At 41.2% G+C, this 14,466-nt stretch overlaps 1 protein-coding gene and 1 pseudogene across 8 annotated transcripts in view; one reads left to right on the plus strand and one right to left on the minus strand.

Annotated features, from left to right (window-relative positions):
• ATP2B3 (ATPase plasma membrane Ca2+ transporting 3) overlaps window positions 1-14,466 on the plus strand; it is a 210,096-nt gene that overhangs the window by 104,965 nt on the left and 90,665 nt on the right. The window lies entirely within an intron of this gene.
• LOC132769522 (U2 spliceosomal RNA) lies at window positions 10,414-10,543 on the minus strand (annotated as a pseudogene).

A 14,466-nucleotide genomic window follows, 5' to 3' on the forward strand; every position in this document is an offset into this window, starting at 1 on the left:
ATTGTTATTGCTTTATTTTAATTGTATTCTGCCTGGGCTTGGGCCCCATGTAAGCCACCCCGAGTCCCTTCGGGGATATGGAGGCAGGGTAGAAAAATAAAGTTTCTCTTCTTCTTCCTCTCCTCCTCCTCCTCCTCCTCCTCCTCTTCTTCTCCTTCTTCTTCTCCTCCTCCTCTTCTTCTCCTTCTTCTTCTTCTTCCTCTCCTCCTCCTCCTCTTCTTCTCCTTCTTCTTCTTCCTCTCCTCCTCCTCCTCCTCCTCTTCTTCTTCCTCTCCTCCTCCTCCTCCTCCTCCTCTTCTCCTTCTTCTTCTCCTCCTCCTCTTCTTCTCCTTCTTCTTCTTCTTCCTCTCCTCCTCCTCCTCTTCTTCTCCTTCTTCTTCTTCCTCTCCTCCTCCTCCTCCTCCTCTTCTTCTTCCTCTCCTCCTCCTCCTCCTCCTCTTCTCCTTCTTCTTCTTCTTCTTCCTCTCCTCCTCCTCTTCTTCTTCTTCTCCTCCTCCTCTTCTTCTTCTTCTCCTTCTTCTTCTTCTTCCTCTCCTCCTCCTCCTCCTCCTCCTCCTCCTCCTCCTCCTCCTCTTCTTCTTCTTCTTCTTCTTCTTCTTCTTCTTCTTCTTCTTCTTCTTCTTCTTCTTCTTCTTCTTCTCTGACATCCAGCCTCTGTTTAAAAACCTCCAAAGAAGGAGGCAAGAGTTTTGACAATGTTCCTCCACAAGTAACAGGATATGGGCAACAAACTGAGCGGTAAAGCTTGCAAGGCCACAGCCTTCCCTTTCTGTGTTGTTTTATATGTTTTTAATTGTATTGTATGACTACCAGGGCATCAAATCGCTGCCAATTTGTAAGCTGCCTTGAATCACCTTCGGACTGAGAAAGGTGGGATAAAAATATTGTAAATAAATAAAATAATTAATAAATAGTGAGATATATTGTATAACTATGGCAATTATTTCTCAATCTGAAACTGTACACATAAAGCAGTACCAGTGGCAGCTGATGGTTTCCCTGTCAGTGGAGCAGTTAATTCAGGTTTCAAGCTTCAAGGGAGCTCTCCAAGGTGCTGAATGCTATTCCTCACTATTTCTAGTAGCTTCAAGTAGCTCCCTTGAGCCTAGCTAAGCATGGAATGGGTTCACCATTCCACAGACATGGAAGCAATGGCTAAATAGCACATTTAATTTTTATGCAAAACCTTGCCCCTTCTGTGTCTTTGTCCTCCTCATATTTATTATTATGGATTTCTTCTTTTCTGGAGATACATTTGTACCCATTGTAATGATGCAGCCCCATTTGTCTTTTTGACAAATACATCAGACATAGTGATACATCTGAGGAGGTGGCAGCAAAATGGCTATCTGTAAATCTCTGTATAGTGTATCAGCAGAAATGTGTTATGTTCTAGTATAATATCCTCATATTTAGATATGACCGTAAAGCTTTTTTTTTTTTTTTTTGGATGAACTTGCAGGCACTGTATCAATATATTATCTACGTCACTTAAGCTCTATTCTGATTTTCTCTTTGAGCCTTCTAATCTGTGCATCCTCTGGTTGGAGCCATCATTATTCCCCAGTGATAATGATGCTTGAATCACATGGCTTCATCTGCAAGCACATGCTGTTGTGCTTGTTGCTGCTGAGTTGTCATTGTTGTTGTTTTGTAGGGCCTCATCACATTGAGGTCACTAAATCGGTCAATAACAGGGGAATTTGCCATTGACTGTGACGATTCCAGCAGGAGGTGTTGGGAACCCATCACCTAATGCTCTGCATCATCTGCATCACCCCGACCTCATCCCATGGGGGAAGCATTGCTACCCAGCTTCCTCCCATTGTTCTACCCTTACAACAGTTCAACCTCACTTCAGGCAGACAGCCCCACTGGAAGTAAATCTACATCATGTGATGGGATTCAGCAGGCTCCATACCTGAAATGAGGTCAAACTGTCATAAGATGAGCAATTTTGCCCATCTGATGAGGTCAGTAGTCACTGATTGTGTTAATATTTTAGCTACAATATCGTGGCCTGGCATGGGAGATGTTCTTTGTGGGTGAGACCATGAGTCACTGCACTGGATGACACCAACCCTAGTGATGCCACTGCCAGGGCACAATGTCCTTATGCAGTAATTCCCTCACAGCCACTTGAGTGTTTATGGGAAGGTTCCAGATACAGACGATGCAACAATGCAAGACGTAGCCCACCAAGGTTAGGAATGGGGAATAATACCTACTCCCTCCTTTGCTCAGATTTTGGCTGTTGTCTCTGCACTGCATCACCAAGTTGATCTTCTTGAGAATTCACCTTTTATGTTTCCTTTGTGTCTAAAATTGATATACATGGAGGGATTTGGGCAATATGGTTCTGGTTAATACCTTAAAAGACACCCAGTCCTGATTGATCTTGGAAGCTAATCAAGGTCAGTCCTGGATAATACTTAGATTATCTGCCAAAAAATACCTGGTGCTGTAGGCTGTTTTTCAGAAAAAGGAACAGAAGTTATCTGTGTGTGTTGGGGTTCAGCCTGTGTGTGAACCTGAACCTGAACCTGATTCTCTGATTGTATTCCCTGATGCCATTGTAGATGTCAATGTGAATTCTGAGGCCAATTTAGATGATGATGGTTTGAGTAGTGAAAATCCTACAGCCTTGGAAAGTGAAAGTCAAAATTCCCATGAGAACATGCATTCCGAGCCGAGCGGAGAAGTTTCACTCCCTTTTCCTCCCAGCCTTAGTTCTCCAGAGAATCTGACACCTGGTCTGCCTAATGAGGATAGGCGGGGGCAGATTTGGCAGAGCCGGGGAGAAGCACAAAGTTTACGTAGGTCAGCCAGATTGAGAGAAATGCAAACAAAAATGTCAGGCATTTCTTGCAATAGATTTCTCGGCCTTAAGTATGCCTGGCCTGAATGCAGCTTCAGACCAAGATTCATGTGCTAGCTTTTGCAGGTCTCCTGATTCAAGTGGCCTTGTTCCTCGGAGGGTTTCTAGTTGTTCCAAGTACGGTTAGTGGATTGCTAACAGGTTCCAGGATTCAGCAGTTTTGCTGTGGGTTTTATGATCTTGTTTATGGACATTTCTTGTTGCTGATTTTTACTGTGACTTTTTACCTTTGCATTTTCCTCTATTTTGTATTCATCTTTCATCAGTAAAAAAAGGATTGTTTTTCTAGAGTCAAGTGTGGTGGATGGTTGTCTGAGGGTCCAGTTTCCTGCTCTGGGTTGCAACAGTGTGACCATACAGGAGGAGTAGCATCTTGAATGACCACACTGGATGACATGGGAGTGGCATCTTGAATGACCACACTGGGTGACATGAGCCCTAGGGAGTCACTCGGCACAACCACAGCCCTGCTAAAGCATTTTTATGAATCATGTGCTTAATGTCAGATCTAGCTATAGCCATGGTCGCTTTTGCATTGTGGGGAGGGGAGAACAGAGGCAAAAGACCTGGAAAGGCATTCAGTATAAATCCACCTCGGCACTTAAGAGTTTAAGATCACCTGGGGAGGTCCTGTTCTCAACCCGCCTTCTTCGCAGGCACAACTGGCAGGATGAGAGACAGGGCCTTTTCAGTGGTGACCCCTCAGCTGTGGAACTCCCTCCCTAGGAATATTTGGTCAGCCCCTCCCTCCTGACCTTCTGCAAGGAAGTGAAAACATGGCTCTTTGATCAAGCCTTTGGAGATCTTTTGTAATAGATAAATACGGGATTATGTGCAATTGAATATTGAAACAACTGAGTATGACTGGATAACAAGGCTAACAGTGAAGGTATTGTTTTTATGTATTTATGGGTTGGTATCACTATATTATCTTTTAAAACCCTCCTGCTTAGATACATTCTACCTCTGTTCACGCCCACTGTTTATTTAAAAAAAAATATTTTATTACATCTGGCCTGGCCATAAGGTTTTAAATTCTCTGTGTTATTGTTTATATGTGAGTTATATTAATTGTACTGTTTTATTTGCTTGCTGTTTTGTTTTTACTGGTGTGTTGTTGGGCTTGGTCTCATGTAAGCCCCGAGTCCCCTTGGGGAGGTGGTGGCGAGGTATAAATAAAGTTTTTATTATTATGTATTGTTGAAGGCTTTCATGGCTGGAATCACTAGGTTGTTGTAGGTTTTTTCGGGCTATGTGGCCATGTTCTAGAGGCATTTTCTTCTGACGTTTCACCTGCATCTTTGGCAAGCATCCTCAGAGGTAGTGAGGTCTATTGGAACTAGGAAACTGGGTTTATATATCTGTGGAATGACCAGGGTGGGGCAAGTAACTCTTGTCTGCTGGAGCTAGTTGTGAAGGTTTCAACTGACCACCTTGATTAGCATTTGATGGCCTGGCTGTGCCTGGGGTAATCTTTTGTTGAGAGGTGATTAGATGTGCCTGATTGTTTCCCCTCTGCTGTTTTGCTGTTGTAATTTTAGAGTTTTTTAATACTGGTAGCCAGATTTTGTTCATTTTCATGGTCTCCTCCTTTTTGTTGAAATTGTCCACATGCTTGTGGATTTCAATGGCTCAGGATAGCGGGGAAGACGGTTCCAAGGTGTCTTCTCAGCTGTCTGTTTTCCACCTCTTTCTAGTCAATGTTACAAATTCTGTTGCTGAAAATGCAACAAAGATTATGGACGAATTCTATCGACAAATTCTATCCCATTGTATGCAGACTTTAATTTAACATATTCTACTATTGTTTACTGCACTTGAGTGGGAAGCTTGGCCCTCTGTTTGTCTTAAACCTACTCTTGGTTCTGTATCTTTTGGAGCATCTTAACATCTCCAAACGTTAGTTAGTAATAATGTCCTCCCCCTTCTTTTAAAAAAACTCCATCTACTAATTGCTGCATAGCACGTATGTATTTGAAAGTCACAGAAACAGTTCAGGCATTTTTCCCATAATCTGTTGGCAGCCTTAGAGCGAAGCAAGAGAACCGCTTGAACAGAATGTGGGAATTTGCTCTTTAAAAGTAATTCATTATGTAACTCATAACAAAGACATTAATAACTGATTCATTGCCAAAGGTGCTTCCAAAAAACCTGTTGTATTGCTCATTCCATGAATCATTGCTGGATGATTAGAGTATTTTAAAAAGCTCACTGAGATTGATAAAACCATAGCATAAAACATGAAGAATTCCACCTCAAATTCCTCAAAAAAGCCATTTAAAATACTCATAAAAAGAAAACAGAGAGACATAATCTTTACACCAAAATTAAGATGGTTCTTACTTTCTAGGTTAGCTATGAAAGGAAATGTCATATGCAAAAAAAGTAATGTTACCGGCAACAATATTATTAGTTGTTTGTTACTCATTTTTACAACAGATCAATCCTAGAGTAAATCAGGTCGGTTCTCTCCTTAAAATACAAGCTAACTTGTATATCAAGAGCCCCCGGTGGCGCAGTGGGTTAAACCCCTGTGCCGGCAGGACTGAAGACCGACAGGTCGCAGGTTCGAATCCAGGGAGAGGTGGATGAGCTCCCTCTATCAGCTCCAGCTCCTCATGCGGGGACATGAGAGAAACCACCCACAAGGATGATAAAAACATCAAATCATCCAGGCGTCCCCTGGGCAACGTCCTTGCAGACAGTCAATTCTCTCACACCAGAAGCGACTTGTAGTTTCTCAAGTCGCTCTTGACACGGCAAAAAAAAAATCAAGAGAAGACATAACCCAGTAGAAAAAAATAGTAATGCTCATTGCTCGGTAAGGTAGAAAGTATAAGGGAAAAGAAAAAGGTCATATTGGAGATGTGTGGACTTAGGGCCCTTCCACACAGTCATATAACCCAGAATATCAAGGCAAAAATCCCATGATATCTGCTTTGAACTGGAATGTATGACAATGTGGACTCAGATAACCCACGACTTTTCCACACAGCCCTATATAGCAGAATATCAAGGCAAAAAATCCCACAATACCTGCTTTGAACTGGGTCCACACTCAGATAATGTGGGATTTTCTGTGATGATATTCTGGGATATAAGGCTGTGTGGAAGTGCCTCCAGTTGAAAGGAGATATTGTAGGATTTTCTGCCTTGATATTCTGGGGGCCCTTCCACACAGCCCTATATCCCAGAATATCAAGGCAGGAAATCCCACATTATCTGAGTGTAGAATCAGATAACCCACTTCAAAGCAGATATTGTGGGATTTTCTGCCTTGATGTTCTGAGATGCAGGGCTGTGTGGAAGGGCCTTCAACCAAGAAAGTTGCAACCCTGAGTCTGCAAGGTCTGAGCAGAGCTATTGATAGCAGGGGAAGTTAAAGTCAGTTTTAAGGCAATGTCAGCACACTGTTCCAATGCTCTGTGTGGGAACTATGAAGTGTTTTGGTAACATATGGATAATTTTGCCCTGTTCGATAGAGCATCATGGATATCAACAAAGTATTTGCTGTCTAAAATATTGTCCTTCTTTTATTGTAAACTGTATAGACTTCTATAGGTTTAAAATTAGAGCCATAGGGGCTTGCAACTTGGATCTTTAAATAATAATAATAATAATAACAATAACAATAACAATAACAATAACAACAATAATAATAGTCTTTATTTATACCCCACCACCATCTCCCCAATAGGGACTTGGAGCGGCTTACATGGGACCAAGCCCGAACGACATATTACAGCAAAATAAAACCAAAACATAAACAACAAGCAGCAAGCAACATCATCAAAATTACATAAGAAAAAAACATATGAATACGGTAACAAAATAACATTACAATAAAAACAATCACAGTAACAGTGGGTGGGCCACATGTACAGAATAAAATGTTAAAAACTCTAATGAGATAAAAATAGGAGCAAGTAATTTGCAGGGACATAATGACATAATGGATGAGATTCTAATTATTTGATGCAGTTCTGTGCTATAGGGGTTTATTTTCCAAGAAGAGCTAACCTCTCAGTTTCATTTTTTTTTTCAGGATATCCATTTGCTTTTGACCCACTGATAATTTTTGTGTGTTAACTAAACAGCACTTGGTAGAAATAAAAATAACACTATGTAACAAAATTGAAAAAAAAATCTGTTCCTGGTTTAAAAGTGTTATTTCCTGTTTAATTTTGTGGCACTTATTTTGAAAGTAGTTGTTATATGCCAGAAACTTTGTTTATGTGGCTGCCATAAACAATGTGGAATTGGTTGAGACTCTATGTCAGGGGTCCACAAACTTTTTAAACAGAGGACCAGGTCACAGTCCCTCAAACTGTTGGAGGGCTGGATTATAATTTGAAAAAAACACGAGTAAATGTGTAGTGCAAAAAACACTTAAAACAATACAAAAATTAAAATGAAGAACAATTTTAACAAATATAAACTTATTAGTATTTCAATGGGAAGCGTGGGCCTGCTTTTGGCTGATGAGATAGGATTGTTGTTGTTGTGAGCTTTCAAGTTGCTTCAGACTTAGGTTGACCCTGAGCAAGGGCCGGGTAAATGCCCTTGGAGGGTCGTATCCGGCCCCCGGGCCTTAGTAGCCAAATGTTCTGAAAGATGTCCAGCAGAAACAAAGTTTTTGCAGTTTAATCAACTGTTTCCATGTTTTTATGACAGAACCAATTAGGAAATGACATTTATAACTCAGGAACAAAAATAGTGTTACTTCTCCAGGAAGTATGCAAAGAATGAGGAAGCGACAGCTCCCCTGATGGCCAGAAGCTGGAAAGTTAATAGCCTCTGAGTGTCTGTATAGAGGAATAGAGGTTAGAAAATTATGTTTTGAGGGGCACTGTTCCCAGAACTCCCCAATGAGCACTTTCACTGTGTAAGCTAGTTGGGAGTACTATGAAGATTATGGTCCAAAAGACTAACGTTTCCATTCTCTGACATAAAGCAGTAATGGTTTCTGTTGTGGAGAAAATAAGGGCACCTAGTTAGATGGACAAACACATTAGTAAGGCAGTAGAAAAAGATGATGACCACCTTGCAGGTGGATTGACTCAATCAAGGAAGCCATCTTTCTGAAAGTACAAGATTTGAGCAGAACTGTTGATGTTAGGGCAACTTGGAGGTCTCTCATTCATGGGGTTGCCATAAGTCAAAGTTGACATTGTCACAGTTAATGACTACAAAGTTAGATGGAGGAACAGGTGTGGGGGAAGCCGTGATCTGCTCACCTCACCCATGGCCAGCTGGGGAGGGAATTTGATAGCAGCCCCTGGCTTGTGATTCCAGCTGGCTGCCTGGGTCTTTGACATTTTTAATATTTAACAAAGCCTTCCTACCCTGAGTCCAGGGCCAAGCAAAGGAAGAGAAGGCACCTATGGTGCCAGCCTTGGGGCTCTTTCATCTCATGGAGCCATGGGATCCAGGCCTGTGGTGATGGCCTCCTCTTTCACTGCAGGGGCTGAGGCTTTGAAATGTCTCTAGAATACAAAGGTACACCAGGACATTTACTTCATCACAATGCACTGGACCTTGTTGTTACACCTTTTACAGAGAATGTGTGGGGTGGATTCCTCTGGGTGTATTGAGTGTAGAAATGTTGTGTATTGTCATTATCCAAGGACCCTTGCCTCAGAAAGCCCTTTCTTCTTATTCCATAGGGTTTAAGTCTCTTCACCACTAACTCTAAATGATTAAAGTAGCCTTAGACCCAACAGTGGTCATCTGTAAAGCCATATGTAGGTTCCAAGGTTGCTTTTGTGACCCTCACTCTGTTCAGATCCCTTGGGCCACACATTTCTCTTGGGCCACACAGGGACAGAGAATAGCAACTTAATTCTATGGTAAGAAGAGGACAGTTTAAAAAAAATCATTTTATGAAAGAACCTGCATCTGTGGCATTTCAGCCATATAGAACATTATGCATATTTTGTTTGATTGATGTTTATATACCAAAGTGGGATCGCAATATTTACAACCACTTCTCGTTAGAACAACCAATTGGGATCTAAATGCCAAACTGTCCTATTTTCTTTCTGGAGAGATTTTAAACTCAGGGCCCTTCCATATCTATATAAATAAAAATGTAATGTTCGTTTGTGGGATTTTACATAACTCAAAAACCCCTGGACAAATTGAAATCAAATTTGAACACAAGATACCTATCAGGCCAACGAGTGACTACCACTGAAAAAAATCAATTTTGTCATTTGGGAGTTGTAGTTGCTGGGATTTATAGTTTACTTACAATCAAAGAGCATTCTGAACTTCACCAATTGTTGTGTCAGGAATGACTTGAGAAACTGCAAGTTGCTTCTGGTCGTATGTAAGGACGTTGCCCAGGGGATGCCTGGATGTTTTGATGTTTTATCATCCTTGTGGGAGGCTTCTCTCATGTCCCCGCATGATGAGCTGGAGCTGATAGAGGGAGCTCATACGCACTCTCCCCGGATTGAACCTGCAAACTTCACCAATGATGGAATTGAACCAAACATGGCACACAAAACTCCCATGACCAACAGAAAACACTAGAAGGTTTTGGTGGGCATTGACCTTGAGTTTGGGAGTTGTAGTTCACCTCCATCCAGAAAGCACTGTGGACTCAGACAATGATGGATCTGGACAAAACTTCACACGAATATTCCATATGACCAAATATGAACACAGATGGAGTTTGGGGGAAATAGACCTTGACATTTGGGAGTTATAGTTACTGGGATTTATAGTTCACCTACAATCAAAGAGCATGTTGAACCCCACCAACGACAGAATTGGGGCAAACTTCCCACACAGAACCCCCATACTTAAGGTCATCCAGTCCAACTCCCTTCACCAGGACAAGAAAACGTAATCAAAGCCTTCCTGACAAACAGCCATTCAGCCATAGATATAGATATATATGATTCACACACACACAGAGATATAGTATCCTAGATTTGAAAGGGACCCCTAAAGTAGGACAATGATATGTTGCCTGTTACAGAGTAGGCAAACCAGATAATCCTTACATTAACACTGACAAAGAAACAGCAAGAAATACTATTTATCCACAATCAGAAAGAAATTATATATATTAGAAACCAACATTTTCACATTACTTTATTTTCCAGATCACCAGACTGGGCCACAGCAACGTGGGGCAGGGGATGGCTAGTAGTACTATATCCCAAGATATCAAGGCAGAAAAATCCCTCACTATCTGAGTGTGGACTATGGGCTCTTCCACACAGCCCTATATCCCAGAATATCAAGATGGAAAATCCCACAATATCTTCTTTAAACTGGTTTATCGGAGTTCACACACAGATAATGTGAGATTTTCTAACTTGATATTCTGGGATATAGGGCTGTGTGGAAGGGCCATATGTAAAAGTAAGCAAAAATTACTTGGAGCAAAATATGTCTTCCTTTTTCTAAGCTCTCACATAAACTTTGAGACTACAACTCCTTGGTGCAGTGTGGATCAAAAGGCTATCAACATATATGAGAGGACATGCCCTTAAGAATATAAGACTCATGACACTTGTGGAAGAGGATGTTAATTGCCCATGGAGAATAAACATTGCTGCAAAATAATTAAGCATTACAGACACAGTTCTTATTCAAAGCTGGTAAGAAGCGATACTACACTTGATCTTAGCCTAAAGGCCAAGAAGCGATCACTTATAGAGTGGCTAAGTTTTGAGGGGCAGCTATAAAAACAAAGAAGCATTTGTGGATGATTTTAGCAGATAAAACTTTAACTTACTCATGTTATTATCCATGGACTTCCTGCTTTTAATATTTGAATCTTTGCTTTTAATGTCGACACTTTTAAAAAAACAACAACAACAACTCTGTTTTGAACAGTGTAAACTCAGATAATCCAGTTTGATCGCCATCTTGAAGCCAGGCAAAGATAGTAATGATCCAAAAAGCTATAGACCATTGTTCCATTGTGTCCTAGTGTCCAGGGAAGCAGAAAACAAGCTTTCTCCCTCCTCCTTATGACTTCCTCTCACATATTTATACATGACCATCATGTCTCCTTTCAGCCTTCTCTTCTGCAGGCTAAACATGCCCAGCTCTTTAAGCCACTCCTCATAGGGCTTGTTCTCCAGACCCTTAATCATTTTTGGGGTGTTCTATGGGTAGATGGTTCTTGAGTGCTGTTTAGAGATGAGCTCATTTGGAGGGCTCCTGAAGGGCTTGGGTGTTCATTTTGCGCCTTGTCTTTCTTCCTTGGAGTCTGTGCTTGGGTGCGATCTTGATAGCCATCGTGAATTGGATTAGCCTGTGGTCTGTTCAGCAGTTGTCAGCATCTGTCATGGCTCTTGTGACAAGCATGTCAAGACAACCCTTGTTCATATAAATAAGTTGTGGAGAAGAGCATAAGAAATTGATCTTGGTTTTTTGGTGGAAGAACGTGTTGGTGATGACAAAGTTGTCCTCCACCCATTTAGTGAGAAGCAGGATGCCGTTCAAGTTGCTCTTTCCAACCCCATAGGCACTTAGGATGGTTGCCTGTTGGTTTTTGGCAAGTTTAAAAAAAAATCTCTCTCTCTCTCTCTCTCTCTATATATATATATCAGTGGTTCTCAATGTTCCTATTGCCACGACCCCTTAATAGAGTTCCTCATGTTGTGGTGACCCCCAACCATAAAATCATTTTCATTGCTACTTCATAACTGTCATTTTGCTACTGATATCAATTGTAATGTAAATATCTGATGTATTTTCATTTAATGGACCAAATTTGGCACAAATACTCAATACACCCAAGTTTGAATACTGGTGGGATGGGGGATTCATTTTGTCATTTGGGAGTTGTAGTTGCTGGGATTTATAGTTCACCTACAATCAAAGAGCCTTCTGAACTCCACCAACGATGGAATTGAACCAAATTTGGCACACAGAACTCCCATGACCAACAGAAAACACTAGAAGGGTTTGGTGGGACCTTGAGTTTGGGAGTTGTAGTTCACCTACGTCCAGGCAGAGCACTGTGGACTTAAACGATGATGGATATAACTTGGCATGGATACTCAATATGCCCAAATGTGAACAGTAGTAGAGCTTGGGGAAGATAGACATTGACACTTGTGAGTTGTAGTTACTGGGATGTATAGTTAACCCACAATCAAAGAGCATTCTGAACCCCACCTGTGACAGAATTGGGCCAAACTTCCCACACAGAACCCCCATGACCAACAGAAAATACTGTGTTTTCTGATGGTTTTTGGCGACCCCTCTGACACCCCCTCGCAACCCCTCCAGAGGTCCTGATCCCCAGGTTGAGAAACACTGCTCTCTCTCTCTCTCTCTCTCTCTCTCTCTCTCTATATATATATATAAGCTCTCTTCTAAAGGATTAAGGAGCACCTATGTTTTAGCATATCATCAGAACATAAGGTGCAGATAATATGGGTTTGAATCACCACCATGACTGCTAGGTATTGCAATTAAGCCATTCCAGCTCACTTTCTGTTTATGTTCTGTCTTTCCAAAGAGTTCAAAGTGGCGGATTCTTACAACAAACTTGAAAGGCAAGGATAGAATCAAAGTCGCCCACTGAGCTTCAGCACAGAGTGAGAATTGGGGGGTCTCCTCAGTCCAGTGGTTCCCAACCAGTGGTACACGGACCACCAGTGGTCCGCAAGAAATAAAATATGGTCTGCAAAACATTTAGAATTTTAAACCTTTATTCATTTTAATGAATCCGTTGCTATGTGGGCAGCACCGCTGAGTAGGACATCAGGTGGGAGGGCAAGTGATTGACGTCACATATTACATATTCATGCCACCCAGCATCAGTCAGTCACATGCCTTTTTTTTTCTTGCTTGTCTGTGTCAGTGATTCTGTTTTGCTGTTTAATGATTTGACGGCTCCAGTAGTTTTACTGACCGTGAGTTCTCAATATTCATGTAAATATTGACTTTTTTATACTAAAATTTCTTATGCTCTTCTCCACAACTTATTTATGCAAACAAGGGTTTTCTTCTTTGCTGGTTATTAAAAACAAGTTCAGGAATCTGGGTTGTTGTAGGTTTTTTCAGGCTATATGGCCATGTTCTAGAGGCATTCTCTCCTGACGTTTCGCCTGCATCTATGGCAAGCATCCTCACTCAACGTCAGGAGAGAATGCCTCTAGAACATGGCCATATAGCCCGAAAAAACATTCAGGAATCGATTGAAAGTAAGTGATGATATGCATGATATGCATGTAGCTTTGAGCAATAATATTAGTCCCAGGATTACCCAATTTATAAAGAAGACGCAAGCTCAAAAATCACATTGATGCAAATCAAATGTAATTTTCTTTATTTTATTTTATTTATTTATGGCATTTCTACCCCATCTTTCTCTACCCCGGAGGGGACTCAAGGCGGTTTACAAGTAGGCAGCCACATGAAACCAGTTATATTAAAAATGCTCTTTTTATGTTATAATAGTACTCTTCATTTTACTATTAAGTTTAACGAATATGTTAAAAGATTTGATTAAAGTTTATTTTTAGATTAACACTGTTAATCTAAACCAGGGGTCCTCAAACTAAGGCCCAAGGGCCGAATACGGCCCTCCAAGGTCATTTACCTGGCCCTCGCTCAGGGTCAACCAAAGTCTGAAATGACTTGGAAGCACACAACAACAACAGCAACAACAACAACAACAATCCTATCTCATCAGCCAAAAGCAGGCCCACACTTCCCATTGAAATACTAGTAACTTTATATTTGTTAAAATTGTTCTTCATTTTAATTATTGTATTGTTTTCAAGTGTTTTTTACACTACAAATAAGATATGTGCAGTGTGCATAGGAATTCAGTGATTTTTTTTTCAAATAATAATCCGGCCCTCCAACAGTTTGCGGGTCTGTGACCTGGCCCTCTGTTTATAAAGTTTGTGGACCCCTGATCTAAACCCTTGTGGTCCCTGCTAACAAGAAAAAAGTCAAAATGGTCCTTGGTCAAAAAAAATGTTGGGAACCACTGCCTTAGTCAATCACTGCATCAAGATAAATCAGAGAAAAATAACACAACAAGGAAAAGAAATCTAATGTAAACCAAAAAGGAAAAAAAATGTGGACTGGCTGTTATAAAGATTAAGGGTGAACTAATTCAGATGTTTTGGGACTGCATTTTCCATCAACCCTCACTATCCTTGTGCTAGATTGTCTATCTAGCACAGCCTTCAGTTGAATTTATGGTGACCCCATGAATTCAATAGAAGTTTCCCAGGCAAGGAATATTCAGAGGTACTTTTCCCAGTTCCTTCCTCTGAGGGCCCTTCCACACAGCCATATAACTCAGAATATCAAGGCAAATGATCCACAATGGTGGCGCAGTGGGTTAAACCACTGTGCCGGCAGGACTGAAGACCAACAGGTTGCAGGTTCAAATCCGGGGAGAGGCGGATGAGCTCCCTCTATCAGCTCCAGCTCCTCATGCAGGGACATGAGAGAAGCCTCCCACAAGGATGATAGAAACATCAAATCATTTGAGCGTCCTCTGGGCAACATCCTTGCAGACGGCCAATTCTCTCACACCAGAAGCGACATGCAGTTTCTCAAGTCGCTCCTGACATGACAAAAAAATTTCCACA

Source organism: Anolis sagrei, chromosome 2 (assembly GCF_037176765.1).
Source record: "Anolis sagrei isolate rAnoSag1 chromosome 2, rAnoSag1.mat, whole genome shotgun sequence".
NCBI classification, from domain to species: domain Eukaryota; kingdom Metazoa; phylum Chordata; class Lepidosauria; order Squamata; family Dactyloidae; genus Anolis; species Anolis sagrei.